Genomic DNA, 18,390 nt, shown 5'->3' with positions numbered 1-18,390 from the left:
GCCATGGCCCATCCAGTCTGCCCACCCTAATGACCCTCCCCTACCTTTGCCTTGTGAATAGATCCCATGTGTCGATCCCATTTGGCCTTAAAATCAGGCATGCTGCTGGCCTCAATCACCTCCAGTGGAAGACTATTCCAGCGATCAACCACCCTTTCAGTGAATAAGAATCTCCTGGTGTCACCTCGTAGTTTCCCGCCCCTGATTTTCCACGGATGTCCTCTTGTTGCCACGGGTCCCTTGAAAAAGAAGATATCCTCCTCCGCCTCGATGCGGCCCGTGAGATACTTGAACGTCTCGATCATGTCCCCCCTCTCTCTGCGCTCCTCGAGCAAGTATAGGTGTAATTTGTCTAACCGTTCTTCGTAGGGGAGATCCTTGAGTCCCGAGACCATCCGGGTGGCCATTCTCTGAACCGACTCCAGTCTCAGCACATCCTTGCGATAATGCGGCCTCCAGAATTGCACACAGTATTCCAGGTGGGGCCTCACCATGGATCTATACAATGGCATAATGACTTCCGGCTTACGGCTGACGAAACCCCTGCGAATGCAACCTTTGATCTGTCTTGCCTTGGATGAAGCCTGCTCCACCTGATTGGCAGCCTTCATGTCCTCACTGACGATCACCCCCAAGTCTCGTTCTGCTACCGTTCTAGTTAGGATCTCACCATTAAGGGTATAACTCTTGCATGGATTTTGGCTGCCTAGGTGCATAACTTTGCATTTTTTGGCATTGAAGCTGAGTTGCCAGGTCCTAGACCAGTGCTCTAGTAGGAGTAGGTCGTGCATCATGTTGTCGGGCATTGAATCTTCGTCCGTTGTGCATTTGCCCACTACATTACTTAGTTTGGCGTCATCGGCGAATAATGTTGAATAGGATCGGGCCCAAGACCGAGCTCTGTGGCACTCCACTGATCACTTCCGTCATTTCGGAGGGGGTGCCGTTCACCACTACTCTTTGAAGCCTGCCTCCAAGCCTGTTCCCAACCCATTTCGTCAATGTGTCACCTAATCCTATAGAACTCATCTTGCTCAGCAGCCTGCGGTGTGGTACGCTATCGAATGCTTTGCTAAAGTCCAGGTACACGATGACCAGGGACTCCCCAACATCCAGCTTCCCCGTTACCCAGTCAAAGAAGCTGATCAGGTTGGATTGACAGGATCTCCCCTTAGTAAATCCATGTTGACGGGGATCCCATAGATTCTCCTCATCCAGGATCTTATCCAATTGGTGTTTGATTAGAGTTTCCATTAGTTTGCTCACTATCGATGTTAGACTCACTGGTCTAGTTTGCTGTCTCCATCTTTGAGCCTTTTTTGTGGAGTGGAATGACGTTAGCCGTCCTCCAGTCCAATGGGATGCTGCCTGTACTAAGGGAGAGGTTGAAGAGCGCTGACAGTGGCTCTGCCAAGACCTCACTCAACTCCCTAAGCACCCTGGGGTGTAGGTTGTCAGGCCCCATTGCCTTGTTAACCTTGAGCTTCGACAGCTCACCGTAGACACTGCTGGGGGTAAACTCGAAGTTACTAAATGGGTCAACTGACTCAGCCCTTGTCTGTAGCTGAGGGCCAAGCCCCGGCGCTTCTCGGGTGAAGACTGAGCAGAAGTATTCATTTAATAGTTGGGCTTTTTCGGAATTCTTTTCCACATAGTCTCCGTCTGGTTTCCGAAGACGTACAATCCCGCCTGAGTTTTTACTTCTGTCACTGATATACCTGAAGAAGGATTTATCTCTCTTCTGGATGTTTTTTGCCAGAGACTCCTCCATGTGGAATTTAGCCTCCCTGACCTCTGTTTTGATGGCTTTTGACTTGGTCAGGTAGTCTGCTCTGGAGTCCTGTTTCCCCGATTGTTTGTAAGAGATGAATACTTTTTTCTTCTCCTAGCTAGTCTATTTTTAGTTGCTATAAACCTAGCCATTGCTGAATATCGACATGGCTGGCTAAGCTTTTAACAGACAAAAATAGACCAGATATTCAAAGCCGTTCACTGGAAATTGAATATCTGAGTTCAGTGCTGATCGCGGAACCCAGCTAACTCCCACAACCTGAAAAAGCTCTGGCAAAACATGTCAGCAAGATAATCCCGATTTGTTGGACCACAAATATAAGGCTAAATACATTTTACAAGCTTTTTATGAATTAATGAACAAAACTATTTAACTATTTAAACTAAAATAACTCACAAAAATAATGCACTTTATAAGAAGAACCGGTGAGGAACGGACACATCAAGCTTAAGGCTGTGAGCAGAGTGAACCTGGAGTGGTGTTCTGAGGTTCTTGCTGTAAATTTATAAGCTTTAGATAACATACATATATTTTCACTGGATATACAATGGAACCTTGGTTTATGAGCATAATTTGTTCCAGAAGCATGCTCGTAAATCAAAATACTCATATATCAAAGCGAGTTTCCCCATAGGAAATAATGGAAACTCGCTTTGATACGTTCCCCCCCTCCCCCCCGAGGCCAGTGGCGCTGCTAAACCCCCCCCCCCCCCGCTCGTAAAGACCCTCCTCCGTGCGAACCGGCATCCCCGCCCGAACACTTAAACTTACCCCCCCCCATCTGGCACCAGCACGCAGCCCACAGGACGTGCCGGTGCCGCTAGAAGATCTTCCTGCTTCTGCCGGCCTTAAGCATGCATCTGTGCATGCTCAAGTACTTCTAATTTTCCCTCTCGCCGAGATTCTCGGAGATCTTCGACATAATTAGTAGAGGATATGCTCTTTCATTTTAACAGGCTTGGCTGTAACATGAGTGTTAAAATCCATTATCTACACAGTCACTTAGATCGCTTTCCAGAGATCCTTGGCGACTTAAGTGAAGAACAAGGTAAAGATTTCACCAAGACATAAAAACAATGGAAGCCAGATACCAAGGAAGATGGGATGCACATATGGCAGACTATTGTTGGAATCTTATGCAGGATTGTCCTGGCTTATCCCACTCTCGGAAGTCTTACAAAAGGAGCTTCTTGTATGTTCAATGACTGGAAAGTTTCTATCATAAACTTTTGCTTTTGGTATGAAATAAATAGATTTTCAAGTTGTACATTCTTCTTTTCATCTTTAATAGGTTTCCTTCATGTTTTAAAGATATTAATTTAAACACTACATTAAAATATCCTGATTTTTTAATAGGCGAGCAGAGTGAAGCGTGGTATATGGCACATGTTCTGTATCTCAAAAACTAGAGCTGACAGGAGAAAACTGGTACCATTTTTGGAATCAGCAGGTCAAATATATCCAGAAACAGGTCTAATATTTGAGGCACCAAAATGAGTGTTGCCCAGTGTTTCAAGCACAAACTAGGAATGTTACTGGATGGCTTAAAATTATAATTTTCCATGGAAAATCATATCATGTTTCCATTGCTAATGTCAGTGTGGTAAGTTTAAAAATATATACAGGATTTTCTGGTCCCTAGGGACAGCTAATATGCAGTCCTTCACTGTCATAACCTAAGCAGTGACATGCACTTTAATTAAAAAAAAAAAAAACAAACCCAAAAAAAAACAGTTTTTAAAATTACTTTGAAAATATCCTTTCTAAAATATCAAAAACAAACACAAGATATTGTACCACAACATTGGCACTGCACTATATTCTGCAACTTTTCCCAACACTTAACCTAAAGGTAGAATTCTTTATTATTAAATCTATAATACCTGAAGAACAAAGGCATCAACTTAATTATGTACAGAGATTAGGAAAGCCGGAGAAATGGGCAACACTATAATAAAGGGTGATTTCAATTACATATATCAAAAAGTCATATGCTAGACTGGTAATTATAGTCCATAGAGGAATATGCAGGCTGTCTCAGACTAGAAATGCTCTCACATCTACGAGAAGTACCCAAAATAAATTTTGAGAAAAAAAAAAAAAGACCTCAGTTAAAGGGATTCATGGGTCTAAAAAAATCTCCAAAAGGGTGCTGCCACTTGGGTTTGCAAAAGTCAGTCAAACCACCATCAAATCTTCATTCATATCCTCAAGGAACAATCCCCAAGACTAGAAATTCAAAAACATTGCGCTCTAAATCATATACAAATCAGCACTGCAATTTATAACAAAAATAGCATGGGGCACTTAACTTCAGCTGCAGGTCCCATGGCGTTATATCTTTTGCCGGTCTTCTTCAAAAGTAGTCAAGATTCAAACACCCCGTCTGTATCATCCAACAGGGAATCCCCGTTTTGCTTGTCAAAGCTGCATCAGGGGTTTACCAACAGGGCAGATCTGCTGCAAAGATGCCTTCACACAGGTCTAGTCCAAATGCCAGACTTGCTAAATGTTACATCGGGGAATGCTAGGGAGGTAAAATTTCTAGATGTCATAAATGGCTGCTTCTTGGAGCAACTGGTCCGGGAACTGACAAGAAGGGGTGCTATTTTAGATTTGGTCCTTAGTGGAATGCAAGACATAATATAGGAGTTAACTGTGTTGTGTCTGCTGGGAAACAGTGATCATAATGTGATCAAATTTGAGCTGATACCGGGAGTAACGTCGCAAAATAAATCTACTGTAGAGATGTTTAATTTTTGAAAGGGCGACTATGATAAAATGAGGAAAATGGTTAAAAAGAAGCTAAAAGAATCAGTTGCAAAGGTTAGGATGTTTTTAAATTCTTTATTCATTTTTGCTTATTACAACAAGTGTATTAGATAAAATCATATGAACTTATAAATATACACTTGATTAACTCTCATATAACACATTAAATATAACATTTCATTACATATTTATATTCCAATATCTTGAATATTATGTATTACACCTGATATCTGAACAATTATTATTATTAAATAGAAACCCTCCCATCCCATCCCCTCCCGTAACAGTAATTCATACAATACAGTGAGACTATTGACATATTCATATGCATTATGAGATAAATAAAAATAATACCCACCCTTTTCCCTTCTATCAAATATCTTCTTACCTTGGGAAAATGTTATCATTCATTAATGGTCTCCATATTTTCTGAAATTTACCCAAATATCCTTTTTGTGTTGCTATTGTACGTTCCATTTTATATATATGGCATACAGAATTCCACCAAAAGTTATAATTTAATCTGGCAAAGGTTAGGATGGATGTTATTTAAAAATACCATTGTGGAAGCCCAGACCAGATGTATTCCAAGTATCAGCAAAGGTGGAAAGAAGAGGAAACGAGAGCCAGCGTAGTTAAAAGGTGAAGTGAAAGAGGCTATTAGAACTAAAAAGACATCTTTTAAAGAATGGAAAAAGGATCCAAATGAAGAAAATAAGAAGAAACACAAGCACTGGCAAGTTAGATGCAAAGCATTGATAAAGACAGTTAAGAAAGAATATGAAGAGAAACTTGCAAAAGAGGCAAAAACTCATAGCAATTTTTTAGGTACATGAGAAGCAGAAAACCTGTGAGGGAATCTGTGGGACCCCTGGATGATCAAGGAGCAAAAGGGGCGTTCAGGGAGGATAAGGCCATAGTGGAAAACTGAATGAATTATTTGCTTCAGTCTTTATGGAAGAAGATGTAAGAGATCTACCTGAACCGGAAATGGTTTTCAAGGGTGATGATGTGGAGGAACTGAAAGAAATCTTGGTGAATCTGTGAGATGTACTAAGCCAAATCGACAAGTAAAAAATGATAAATCACCAGGACCAGATGGTATACATCCCAGGGTACTAAAAAAACTAAAACATGAAATTGCTGACCTGTTGTTAGTGATCTGTAACCTGTCACTAAAATCATCTGTAGTACCTGAAGATTGGAGGGTGGCCAATGTTACGCCGATTTTTAAAAAGGGCTCCAGGGGAGATCCAGGAAATTACAGACCAGTAAGCCTCACTTCAGTGCCAGGCAAAATGGTAGAAATAATTATAAAAAATAAAATTGTGGAACACATAGACAAACATGATTTAATAAGACAGAGTCAGCATGGGTTCAGCAGAAGGAGATCTTGCCTCACCAATTTGCTTGACTTCTTTGAAGGTGTGAATAAACATGTGGATAAAGGTGAGCTAGTTGATATAGTGTATTTAGATTTTCAGAAAGCTTTTGATAAAGTTCCTCATGAGAGGCTCCTGAGAAAATTAAAATGTCATGGGATAGGTGGCAAAATTCAGCTGTGGATTAGGAATTGGTTATCGGATAGAAAACAGAAGTTAGGGTTAAAAAGTAATTTTTCTCAATGGAGGAGAGTAAACAGTGGAGTGCCACAGGGGTCTGTACTGGGACTGGTGCTATTTAACTTATTTATAAATGATCTGGAAATTGGAACGATGAGCGAGGTGATTAAATTTGCAGATGACATTAAACTGTTCAAAGTTGTTAAAATGCATGCGGATTGGGAGGTCACGTGGTGTCATGAGCGCGTGAGGACGTCTCCTCGCTCGCTCCGGGGCTGCCCTGCCGACTTATTTTTAAAAACGGACTATTGAACCCCCCTCGTTGCGGGTACCCCGCAGATTGATCAAGCGCTGGTGCATGGACAAATACCTGACTCGATCCCGGGAGCTAATGCAAACGAAATCGGCACGTAAAGATCGTGATCGGGCGCGGCCTGGTGTCCCTAAAATGGCGGCGAGCCCCGCGGCGGCGGTATCAAGCCTTACAGAAGCCGCGCTGGGCGATATAAAGGAGGCCCTGGCCCAGGTCTTGGGACCAAAACTGGAAGTGTTGACGGCGCAGATAGCCAACATTGAAACCCTACTGGAAACGGCGTCGGCTCACACCACGGAGCTGGAGCAGCGGGTTTCTTCCCTGGAGGATGCAGGTACCACCCAGAGTAATGACCTCCTTGTATTGCAGGCGCAGGTTCGAGCCCAAGCGGATAAGCTAGATGACCTGGAGAATCGGTCCCGTCGCTCGAACCTGCGTCTGATGGGTGTCCCGGAGACGCTCTCGGAGCGCTCACTGCCAGAATTGTTGGAAGGGTGGCTGCGAACGGAGCTCCCGATTTCTTCTGCTGCGGGGCCTGTGCGCATTGAAAGAGCGCACCGCTTGGGTCCTCGCCCTGGCCTGGAGGCCAGACCACGTGTGGTCATATTGAAACTCCTGAACTTCAGACACAAAATGGAAATACTACAACAGTACCGAAGCAAGAAAGACACTTTGAAATATGATGGCTCACCGATTCGCATAAGCCAGGATTACTCCACGGCTCTGCAGGAGAAGAGAAAACCTTTTTATCCACTGTGTGCGCAGTTATCGGAGCTCAAGCACAGATTTCAATTCAACTACCCGGCTATCCTGAGGATCCAGCGTAATGGGATCTGGAAATCCTTTCATTCACCAGATGAGGCGGCTGCATTCATCAAGCTGCTTGGAGATCCGGATCAGGGAACTGTCTGATTGCACTGTTGCTAACCTTGCACTGTGGTCTGTTTGTACATATCCTAGTCTTGGTTGATTACAAGGGGGATCGTGTGTGTTTTTTGGGGCCCTTGGGGGCACACATTCTGATGGGGCGGGGCGGGGTGGCCCGGGATGGGGCATCTCTGGTGACCTCTTAGCTCCCACATGTGGGGGAAGTTTGGAGTTGTTGGGGGGATTTGGGGTGGGGGGGGGTCCTGGGTGGCAGCAACCAGGTTATCAGTTTGTTTTGTTTTTCTTGTTCAGGGTAGTCGTGGGTCACTTTTCTTTCAGATGGGTGAGAAAGTATGCATGGCATGTGTGTGTGAGTCTTGGGGTGGGGCTGGGCGCCCTAGGACTCCGTTTGCTGATTTCTTTGCTGGCTGTGATGAGTCTGGTGTTGGCCCCTGATGGGTGACAGGAAGTTGCGTATACTTTCCTGGAATGTATCGGGCATCACTTCCCCTGCCAAGCGCACTAAAATTCTGTCTCAATTGAAACATCACTCAGCGGACATAGCCTGTCTGCAGGAGACTAGACTTACAGATGTAGAACACCAGAAATTGCGACGGGGTTGGGTTGGAGACCTGCACTACGCCTCTTCTTCTGGAAAAAGGGCAGGGGTGGCGATTCTATTTAGGAAGGGTCTGCAGTGTGCGATCCAGGTTCTGAGGCGTGATTCACAGGGTCGTTACCTTTTGGTGAGGGTGGTTGGACCTGGGGGGTCTTTTCGGCTTTTGGTGGGATATGGCCCTAACAAATATCAACATTCCTTTTTTCAAAATCTGGTTAATATTTGTTTGAAAGACTCGGACTGTCCCCTGATAGTAGTGGGTGATTTCAACCAGGTGATGGATCCGGGCGTGGATCGATCTGGAGGCTCGGGGACGCCGTCTGGGAGGCAGACCAGGGGAATCCCTTATTTCTGTCGGGCCCTGGGACTGGTGGATCCTTGGCGGTTGCTTCACCCCACGGAAAGAGATTACACTCACCAGTCCAGGGCCCATGGCTCTTTCTCAAGGATTGATTATACGCTTTTATCTGAGACGCTGTTTGCTCGAGTCTCGGAGGCTACCATTGGCCTCCTTGAGGTGTCCGATCACCATATGATCTGGCTTGATATTGCTGTGGGGGGCCCTGTGGGTTCGGGAATGGGTTGGAGATTTCCTGCGTACTTGCATGAAGATCTCCATTTTCGGGAATTTCTGATGAACAAATGGGAGGATTATTGTTCTCTTAACGCGCAACACATAGAACAACCTATTTTATTTTGGGAGGCTGCTAAAGTGGTGTTGCGTGGTGACATTATAGCATACGTGGTCTCTAGGACTAGACGAATTGCACATCGCATAGTACAACTTGAGCGTCATTCGCAGCAGTTGAAACGTGACTTGTTGACTTCCCCGTCGGTGGCCGCTCATGAACTGTATAAAACGGTTTTGGCTGAGTTGAATACCCTTATCCATGAGCGCACAAAAAAATTGTTGTTTTATAGAAAGTTTCGATTCTATAAGCACGGTAACAAGACGGGGAAATTACTCACATCTGTAACTAAGAGCTGGTCGGGTTCTAGATATATTCCTATGATCCGAGATGCCTCGGGGACTATATTGACCTCGGCAGAGGCAATTGCAGATTGCTTTAAAAATTATTTTGAGGCCTTTTATGCTTCCCCGGGTCCCTATATGGGCCCTGATGTGTGTGATTATTTAGAGGACGCGGGGATGCCTAAATTATCGCCAGCTCAGATATCTCGATTAGATAGGCCTTTACACGCACAAGAAGTATTGCGAGCAATCCAAACATTGAAAACTTGCACGGCTCCGGGACCGGATGGCTATTCTCCGGAGTTCTATAAGATCTTATCATCGGTCTTGGGGGAGCCTCTGCTGAATTATTATTCGGCAGTTCGTGACTGCGGTGCCTTTCCCTGCTATGCGAATGACGCTCTTATCACCCTAATTCCGAAACCATCTAAACCACCCACTGAGATTGATCATACCGGCCGATTTCGCTTCTGAATGTTGATGTAAAAATTTTAGCTCGAGTGATGGCAGATAGGTTGGCACCTTTGTTACCTTCCATCATAGTGCCTGAGCAGGTGGGTTTTGTCAGGGAGCGGCACTCGGTTTTGAATGTTCGGAGAGTGTTGATGGCGTTCTCGAGGGCGCAACATTCCCACTGCCCGGGTTTGTTGGTTGGATTGGACGCGGCAAAGGCCTTTGACAAGGTTCAGTGGCAATATCTGTTTCAGGTGTTGCAGCATATTGGACTTCCGGATAGTTACTTGGCATTGCTTCGGCCGCTCTACACAGATCCCACGGCCTCGATAATAGTTAATGGGGTGCGTTCCACTGGTTTTCTTGTGGGTAGGGGGACGAGACAGGGATGTCCGCTCTCTCCGCTGCTTTTCTTGTTGTATTTGGACCCCCTGTTGCGTACTCTTCAGAGAGATGATGTGATTGTTGGGTTGTCTGAGGGATCCGCCCAGTTACGGGTGTTGGCATTTGCGGATGACCTTTTACTAACTCTGGGGGACCCTCATCGCTCTTTATCTCGTGCGTTGGACATTCTTGATGAATTTCACCTTTACTCTGGCTTGACCCTTAACAAGCAGAAATCCCTAGCATTACCAACCACAGAGGTAGTACGTCAGGATTGGCTAGGAGAATTTCCATTACAATGGGCTTCTTCTTCCTTGCGTTACTTGGGGGTGGTTATACCTCGGGACCTGGATCGGCTGTACACTGCGAACATCTTGCCTCTGCTCCGTCGCACGGAGTCTACTTTAGCTAACTGGAGGCGACTGCCTTTGTCCCTTTCGGGTCGTATTGCCCTTTACAACATGATGATCCTGCCCCAATGGCTTTATGTATTGCAGATGCTCCCCGTCATGCTTTCTCCCGCTCATGTATCACAACACAATTCTCACCTTACTGCATATCTTTGGCAGGGGAAGCGGGCTAGGATTTCTTTAGTTAAGTTGATGTTGCTTCGTAGGAAAGGGGGGTTGGGTCTCTTAAGTGTTTCCAGATTTAACCTTGCTTGCCAGCTCAGACATATCCATGATTGGTTTTGTGATACTAAATATTTTTCTTTACCGGAGATAGAATGTTATTGCTTTCACCCTTACCATTTCAGTTATTTACTACATGCTCTCCACTTGCCGGATTTGCCACAGCTTAGCTCTCATCCACTCCTGCCGGCTATGCGCAAGGCTTGGAAATCCCTTTGCAGACTGTTGAAGATCAATTCCAGGGTGACGTCTTACTTGCCTATTGCTGGCAATGGGGATTTTACACCTGGCTTGGACTCTGGACCGTTTCGCCGCTGGACTTCAGTGGGATTACAGTACATCTCACAGGTCGTACAATCCACAGGACTTCCTCTCTCTTTCACAGACCTGACCACTCAGTTCCACCTCACCGCAACTGATTGGTTTGCATACAGACAATTACAACATTATTTACGGAACCTGACACCGGCGGTGCTGTGTGAGGAGAGCTACACTAAATTACAAGAAGTTCTTGGACTGACAGCACAGGATTTGATACCCTTGAAATTGTATCATGGGTTGCTTTTGGACTGCTTGGGAGATCTTGATTTTCCAACCTTGGCCAGGAAATGGTCGATGGATTTGCAGGTGCCTATCACAGCCGACATGATTCGAAGGGGACTTTGCCTGGGGAATGCCCTCCGCCTATCTTCCATGGAGTGGGAACGCAATTACAAATTTCTCTTGCGAGCTTTCTATCCCCCCAAGAGAGCGCATGTGATGGGGATTAGTGCGGAGCATGGCTGTGGTAAATGCGAACAACCTATGGCATCTTTTGGACATATGTTTTGGACCTGCCCAATGGTGTCTGCCTTTTGGTTGCAATTGGTATCTGCTGTTGCCCGGATATGGGGGTGCTCCTGGAGACTTCATCCGAGCTTCCTCATTACTCTGCAGATTCGTTTCCACCCGCCCAAGCCGGGCTGTTCGGCCTTTATCAAGAGGACTATTCTGCTGGGGAGGAAGTGTGTTCTGTTGCAGTGGCTCTCTTCTCAACCCCCGACTATTCAACAGTGGAGAGCATTAATGCTGCAGCAAATGTTGCTGGAGCGCAGAGACATTGTGGACATGTCAACCAAGACAGGTAGACTCTTCCGTCAATGTTGGTATTCTTTTAGTTTGACCTTTACTTCCTATGTTCGTAGCCAACTCTGGGATACTTGAGATGTTTCTGGTTTGTTTTTTCTATTGGTTCTGGTTGCTGCTGCCTGGGTGGGGTGGGGGTGGGATGGGGGGGGGATTGGGAATTGTGATGGTATGGTGGAAAAAGTTTTGATTCACTGTATACTGTTTTTTCCATTATTGTTCAATAAACATATTTACACATAAAATGCATGTGGATTGTGAAAAATTGCAGGCGGACCTTAGGAAATTGGAAGACTTGGCGTCCAAATGGCAGATGAATGTGCACAAATGTAAAGTGATGCACATTGGGAAGAATAACCTGAATCACAGTTACCGGATGCTAGGGTCCACTTTGGGGATTAGCATCCAAAAAAGCACAGTTACTTACCGTAACAGGTGTTATCCAGGGACAGCAGGCAGATATTCTCACATGTGGGTGACGTCATCTACGGAGCCCCAGCGCGGACAGCTTTTCAAGCAAACTTGATTGAAGTTTCAAGTTTGCTATGCTGCACCACGCATATGCATGCCTTCTTGCCCACTAGAGGGCGCATCCCCACCTCGTGGTCCTCAGTTCCATAGCCAGCAAAGAAGCCATCCCCGGGGAGGAGGGCGGGTTGTGAGAATATCTGCCTGCTGTCCCTGGATAACACCTGTTACGGTAAGTAACTGTGCTTTATCCCAGGACAAGCAGACAGCATATTCTCACATGTAGGTGACCTCCAAGCCAACCAAAAAAGGGTAGGTGGGAGGATGGCAATTTAGGAAAACAGATTACGCAAAACCGACTGGCCAAACCGGCCGTCGCTTCTGGACAACGTATCCAGACAGTAGTGGGAGGTGAAAGTATGAACAAAAGACCAAGTGGCAGCCTTGCAGATGTCCTCCACCGGAGTAGACCGGAGGAAAGCGACAGAAGCTGCCATCGCTCGGACTTTATGCCCCGTGACCCGACCATGCAGCGCGAGACCAGCCTGAGCGTAGCAAAAAGAAATACAAGCAGCCAACCAGTTGGACAAGGTGCGCCCCAACCGATTAGGGTCGAAGGACAAAATAATTGAGGAACCTTCCGATGAGACTGAGTGCGTTGAAGATAAAAAGCCAACGCCCTCTTACAGTCAAGCGTGTGAAGCGCCACCTCGCCAGGATGCGAGTGGGGCTTTGGAAAGAACACCGGAAGAACAATGGACTGATTGAGGTGGAAATCAGACACAACCTTTGGCAAAAATTTAGGATGGGTACGAAGAACCACCTTGTCATGATGGAACACAGTAAAAGGTGGATCCGCAACCAAAGCCTGCAGCTCACTAATCCGACGAGCGGACGTGAGCGCAAGTAAAAAGATCACCTTCCAAGTAAGAAACTTAAGATGAGATTTGTCAATAGGCTCAAAAGGAGGCTTCATCAGCTGAGCCAAAACCACATTGAGATCCCAAACTACAGGAGGAGGTTTCAGAGGAGGATGAACATTGACAAGCCCCCGCATGAAACGAGTCATCAGAGGATGAAGAGAGAGAGACCGACCCTCAAGATGCCGATGGAAAGCAGCAATAGCACTAAGATGCACCCGAATGGAAGTCGTCTTCAGCCCAGATTTGGACAAATGCAACAAATATTCCAGAACCGAAGACACCGGAACCGAACTCGGATCCAGATGGTGCGAGGAACACCAGGATGAAAATCTGGTCCACTTCTGGGAATAACAAAGCCGAGTCGAGACCTTGCGCGAGGCTTCCAAAACCTCCCTGACAGACTGAGAAACAGCAACCGAAGTCAAGGGGAAAGGAACCAAGCCGTCAGATGCAAGGACTGAAGATTGGGATGCAACAGCGAACCCCGACTCTGAGACAGCAGAGAGGGAAACACAGGCAGAAGCAGAGGCTCCCTGACACTGAGTTGAAGGAGCAGGGAGAACCAGTGTTGACGAGGCCAACGAGGCGCAATGAGAATCATAGTGGCTCTGGACGATTTGAGATGAACCAATGTCCTCAAGATCAGAGGGAAAGGAGGAAATGCGTAAAGGAACCTCCCTCCCCAGTCGAGAAGAAAGGCATCTGCCTCGAGACGGTCAGGGGAGTACATCCGAGAACAGTAGAGGGGCAGTTTGTGAGTCTCCGGGGAGGCAAACAGATCCACCTGAGGAGTCCCCCAGCGGTCGAAGACCTCGTGCAGAACTCGGGAGTTTAGCGACCATTCGTGCGGCTGGAGAAGACGACTGAGTTTGTCGGCCAGACAATTCTTCTCTCCCTGAATGTAAACCGCCCGAAGGAAGATATTTTGGGAGACCGCCCATTCCCAAAGTCGCAGGGCTTCCCGGCACAGGGACCAAGAGCCCGTCCCCCCTTGCTTGTTCACATAGTACATTGCCACTTGGTTGTCCGTCCGCACGAGGACTACCTGATCGTGCAGCAGGTGGCAGAACGCTCGAGCCGCCAGAAAAATGGCACGAAGCTCTAACACATTGATGTGACAAAGACGGTCCTCCGCTGACCATAGACCTTGAGTCCGCAGACCGTCGAGATGAGCCCCCCACGCGTACTCCGAAGAGTCTGTGGTCAGGACCTTGCGATGCGGAGGGACGAGAAAGAGCAAACCCCCGGAAAGATTGGAAGAGTTGGTCCACCAACGGAGCGAGCGTCTCAAGGAAGGAGTCACTGTTACAGGAAAGGAGAGCGGGTCTCGATCCTGACGCCACTGGGAGGCCAAGGTCCACTGAGGAAGCCTCAGGTACAAGCGGGCGAACAGTGCGACATGCACCGTCGACGCCATATGGCCGAGCAGAACCATAAGACGCTGTGCCGACACCGAAGTCTGCAGCGAAATCTGGGCACTCAGGCGAAGCAGGGCCTCCAACCGCGGAGGCGGGAGGAACGCCCGTAGGCAAACCGTGTCCAGCACGGCCCCGATAAACTGAAGGGATTGAGCTGGGCACAACTGAGACTTGGGAAAGTTCACTTCGAACCCCAGACGTTGAAGGAAGATGATAGTCTGTCGGGTCGCTGAGATAGCCCCCTCCCTGGAAGAGGCCTTGATCAGCCAATCGTCCAGGTAGGGAAAGACCTGCAGACCCTGAGACCGCAGGGCCGCTGCGACAACTACCATACACTTCGTGAAGACTCGAGGGGACGAAGCCAGCCCAAAGGGGAGGACCCGATACTGAAGGTGCAAGTCCCCCACCTGGAATCGAAGAAACTTGCGGAAGGCGGGATGCACCGGAACATGGGTATAAGCCTCCTTCAGGTCCAGGGAGCACATCCAGTCCCCTGCTTCCAACAGAGGGTACAGGACCGGAAGCGACAACATACGGAACTTCTCTCGGACCAGGAACTTGTTGAGCTTCCAGAGGTCCAAAATGGGGCGCAAGTCCCCAGTCTTCTTTGGGACCAAAAAATAACGGGAGTAAACCCCCCGTCCCTGTTGTGTGTGGGGCACCGGCTCCACTGCCCGAAGTCTCAACAAGGCCCTGGCTTCTGAGAGGAGAAGAGGAAGCTGATGTCGATTGGAGGGAGCCGCGTCTGGCGGGCTTTCCGGTGGCGGCGTCAAGAAGTTGAGAGAGTAACCCTCCGAGATGACCCTGAGCACCCAAGCGTCCGAAGTTATCTGAGCCCATGTTGAATGAAAGGCCCGTAACCGGCCCCCGATGGGAAGCGAGTTCGGCGTCAGTGCGGAGGGGGCCTGCCCCCATCCGCGCAGCACGTCAAAAAGACGGCGCGGGTTTAGACGCCCCTTGCGCCTGAGGCTTCTGGTGGGACGCTCTGCTCTGCTGAGTGGCACGCCGAGGCAGAGGCCTGGAAAACGCCGGCGTAGTCTTCTGCGGGTAGCGCCGCGGAGGCGGTCTGAACGGCTTCGGAGTCGCCACCCGGGGTCTGGGATGGACCAAGGAGGCGATGGAGCGCTCATGTTCCGACAGGCGTTTGGTCGCCGCCTCAAGTGATTCATCGAACAATTCAGAGCCGACACATGGCAAATTGGCCAGGCGCTCCTGCAGATTCGGGTCCATATCAACCGTGCGGAGCCACGCGAGACGGCGCATGGCCACCGCAAATGCAGAGACCCGGGAGGACAACTCAAAGGTGTCGTAAATAGCGTGGAAAAGGTACAGACGCAGTTGAGACAAGGAGTCCATAAACTTGCCAAAGTCCCTCTTATGGGAATCCGGCATGACCCCGTGATAACGGGGCATCGCCTTCACCATGTGCTGCAAATAGGACGAGAAGGTGAAGGCATAATTAAGGACCCTGTTTGCCATCATTGAATTGTGGTGGAGGCGACGACCAAACTTGTCCAGGGTCCACCCCTCCCGCCCAGGTGGGACCGCAGCAGAGACCTGAGAAGGCTGCGATTTTTTCAACGCCGACTCGACCAACAAAGATTGGTGGGACAACTGCGCCTTCTCGAACCCCTTACAGGGGACCGTACGGTACTTCGACTCCATTTTTGAAGGAACCACCGTGACGGTCAGAGGGGAGTCCAAGTTCCTCAGAAACGTCTGGTGAAGCACCTTGTTCAAAGGCAGACGCGGAGACTCTCGCGGAGGAGATGGCAGATCTTGCTCCTCCAAAAATTCCTTAGTATATTGAGATCCCGACAAAAGATCGAGATCCAATGCCCTCCCCATGTCCAGAACAAATTTCGAAAAGGGCGAGGGCCTCGAAGGCGGGGAAGGAGAAAGGGAGGCCCGCGCCGCCAAAAAGGATGGGGAAGCCTCACGGGAATACCTGGGTCGACCAGTGCCAGACTCCGAGCCCCAGGACGCCACACCAAACGACTTCGGTGGGGTCGGAGACCTCCAATGCCCCGAGGACCCCCTCTGGGAAGTCCCCGGGGTACGAGGCACCGAGGCAAGCTCCCTCCCCCTTGGCAAGGGGTCCCTCGATAATCCACCCTCAGAGGAACGGAAAAGCCTCGGATTATCGAGGCGGAGCTCCGAGATGCGCAGGGTCTCCCTCCGGGTCAGCGAGGAGCGACCGCGTCGTCGAGGAGAGCCCCGATGGGGTTTGGGCTTTCTCGCCCGACGCTTCGCCTGAGGCCGACGAGCCCCGGGAGGACCTCGACGAGGAAGAGGTGGAAGAAATCCGCCGAACCCTACGCACCTTGTCCCGAGGCCGCACCCTCCGCTCAGGCTGGTCTACTACCGAGGTCGAAGGCAAGGACGGGTTCGAGGCCGGGACCACCCCGGGGGTCGAGGCCGAGGCCGCCGAGGCAGAAGCCGGCTGCAGATGCGCGAGGGCGCCGGACAGCTCCGAGGCAATCAGGGCTTGGAGCAAGTCCTCAAAGACAGGGACGGCCAGCATGGACGGTAAGTCCGGGGCCAGCGGGTGCTCCCTCGAGGGCGACCTCGGTCTCGAGTATTCCCGCGGGGCACCCGCCTTGGACATTCGGGGCGGGGCCGAGGACGACCCACCCGCCCCCGTCGAGGAGCCCGAGGATGGCTTCTTCGATGACCCTGGAACAGAAGACGGAAGTGAGGACTTACCCACCGTCGACTTCGGGGTCGAGGACGCAGGCTTCGACGAGGAAGGCTGTCGCGGCGAGGTCGAGGGAGTCGAGGCCGAGGTCAAGGCCGGGGCCGAAGCCGACGTCGAGGCCTTCCCCGCCGCGGGGTACACAGCAAAGAGCTCCGCCATTCGAGCGCGACGGCGGCGGAGAGCTCTCAGCTGAAAAGTAGAGCACCGAGTACAAGAGTCAGTCGGGTGCTTGGCGCCCAGACAAAGCAAGCACCACCGGTGGGGATCGGTAATAGAAAGCAACTGATCACACCGGGTGCATTTTTTAAAGCCCGTCAAAGGGCGGGACATGATCAAAGAACCGGCCGGGAACGAACAAGGTCCCGCGGCTGCGGCTCCCGGGAGCCCCCGGAGCCGAACGAAAACTTTTATTTATTTATTTTTTTTTCACGATTACGTACACGCGACGAAGAAAATAACAAAGAAAGCACAGCGACCGAGAGAAAACAATCAGTCGCGGTGACAGAAGGCCAAAATGCACGGAGCACAAAACGAACAGGGCTTCTGGCTCCGCGGAAAAAACAGAACTGAGGACCACGAGGTGGGGATGCGCCCTCTAGTGGGCAAGAAGGCATGCACATGCGTGGTGCAGCATAGCAAACTTGAAACTTCAATCAAGTTTGCTTGAAAAGCTGTCCGCGCTGGGGCTCCGTAGATGACGTCACCCACATGTGAGAATATGCTGCCTGCTTGTCCTGGGATAAAAGGATCTAGGTATCATCGTAGACAATACGATAAAATGTTCCACTCAATGTGTGGTGGCGGCCAAAAAAAACAAACAGGATGCTAGGAATTATTAAAAAAGGGATGGTTAACAAGACTAAGAATGTTATAATGTCCCTTTATCGCTCCTTGGTGTGACCTCATCTGGAGTACTGCATTCAATTCTGGTCTCCTTATCTCAAGAAAGATATAGTGGCCCTAGAAAAGGTTCAAAGAAGAGGGACCAAGGTGGTAAAGGGGATTGAACTATTCTCGTATGAGGAAAGACTAAAATGGTTAGGGCTCTTCAGCTTGGAAAAGAGACGGCTGAGGGGAGATACGATTGAAGTCTACAAAATCCTTAGTGCTGTAGAACGGGTATAAGCGGATCGATTTTTTACTGAATCAAGATTTACAAAGACTAGGGGGACACTCAAAGTTTCAGAGTAATACTTTTTTTTTTAAATAGGAGGAAATATTTTTTCGCTCAGAGAATAGTTAAGCTCTGGAACGCTTTGCCTGAGGACGTGGTAAGAGTGGATGGGGTAGCTGGTTTTAAAAAAGGTTTGGACAAGTTCCTGGATGAAAAGTCCATAGTCTGTTATTGAGAAAGATATGGGGGAAGCCACTGCTAGCCCTGAATTGGTAGC

At 48.8% G+C, this 18,390-nt stretch overlaps 1 protein-coding gene across 5 annotated transcripts in view; it reads right to left on the bottom strand.

The window, feature by feature from the left end:
* AMOTL1 (angiomotin like 1) overlaps positions 1 to 18,390 on the bottom strand; it is a 201,617-nt gene that overhangs the window by 100,301 nt on the left and 82,926 nt on the right. The gene's annotated exons all lie outside the window — the stretch shown is intronic.

The sequence above is a fragment of the Geotrypetes seraphini genome, chromosome 6 (assembly GCF_902459505.1).
Source record: "Geotrypetes seraphini chromosome 6, aGeoSer1.1, whole genome shotgun sequence".
Lineage (NCBI taxonomy): Eukaryota > Metazoa > Chordata > Amphibia > Gymnophiona > Dermophiidae > Geotrypetes > Geotrypetes seraphini.
The sequence above is the reverse complement of the archived record's forward strand: the minus strand, read 5'-3'. Positions and strand labels throughout refer to the sequence as shown.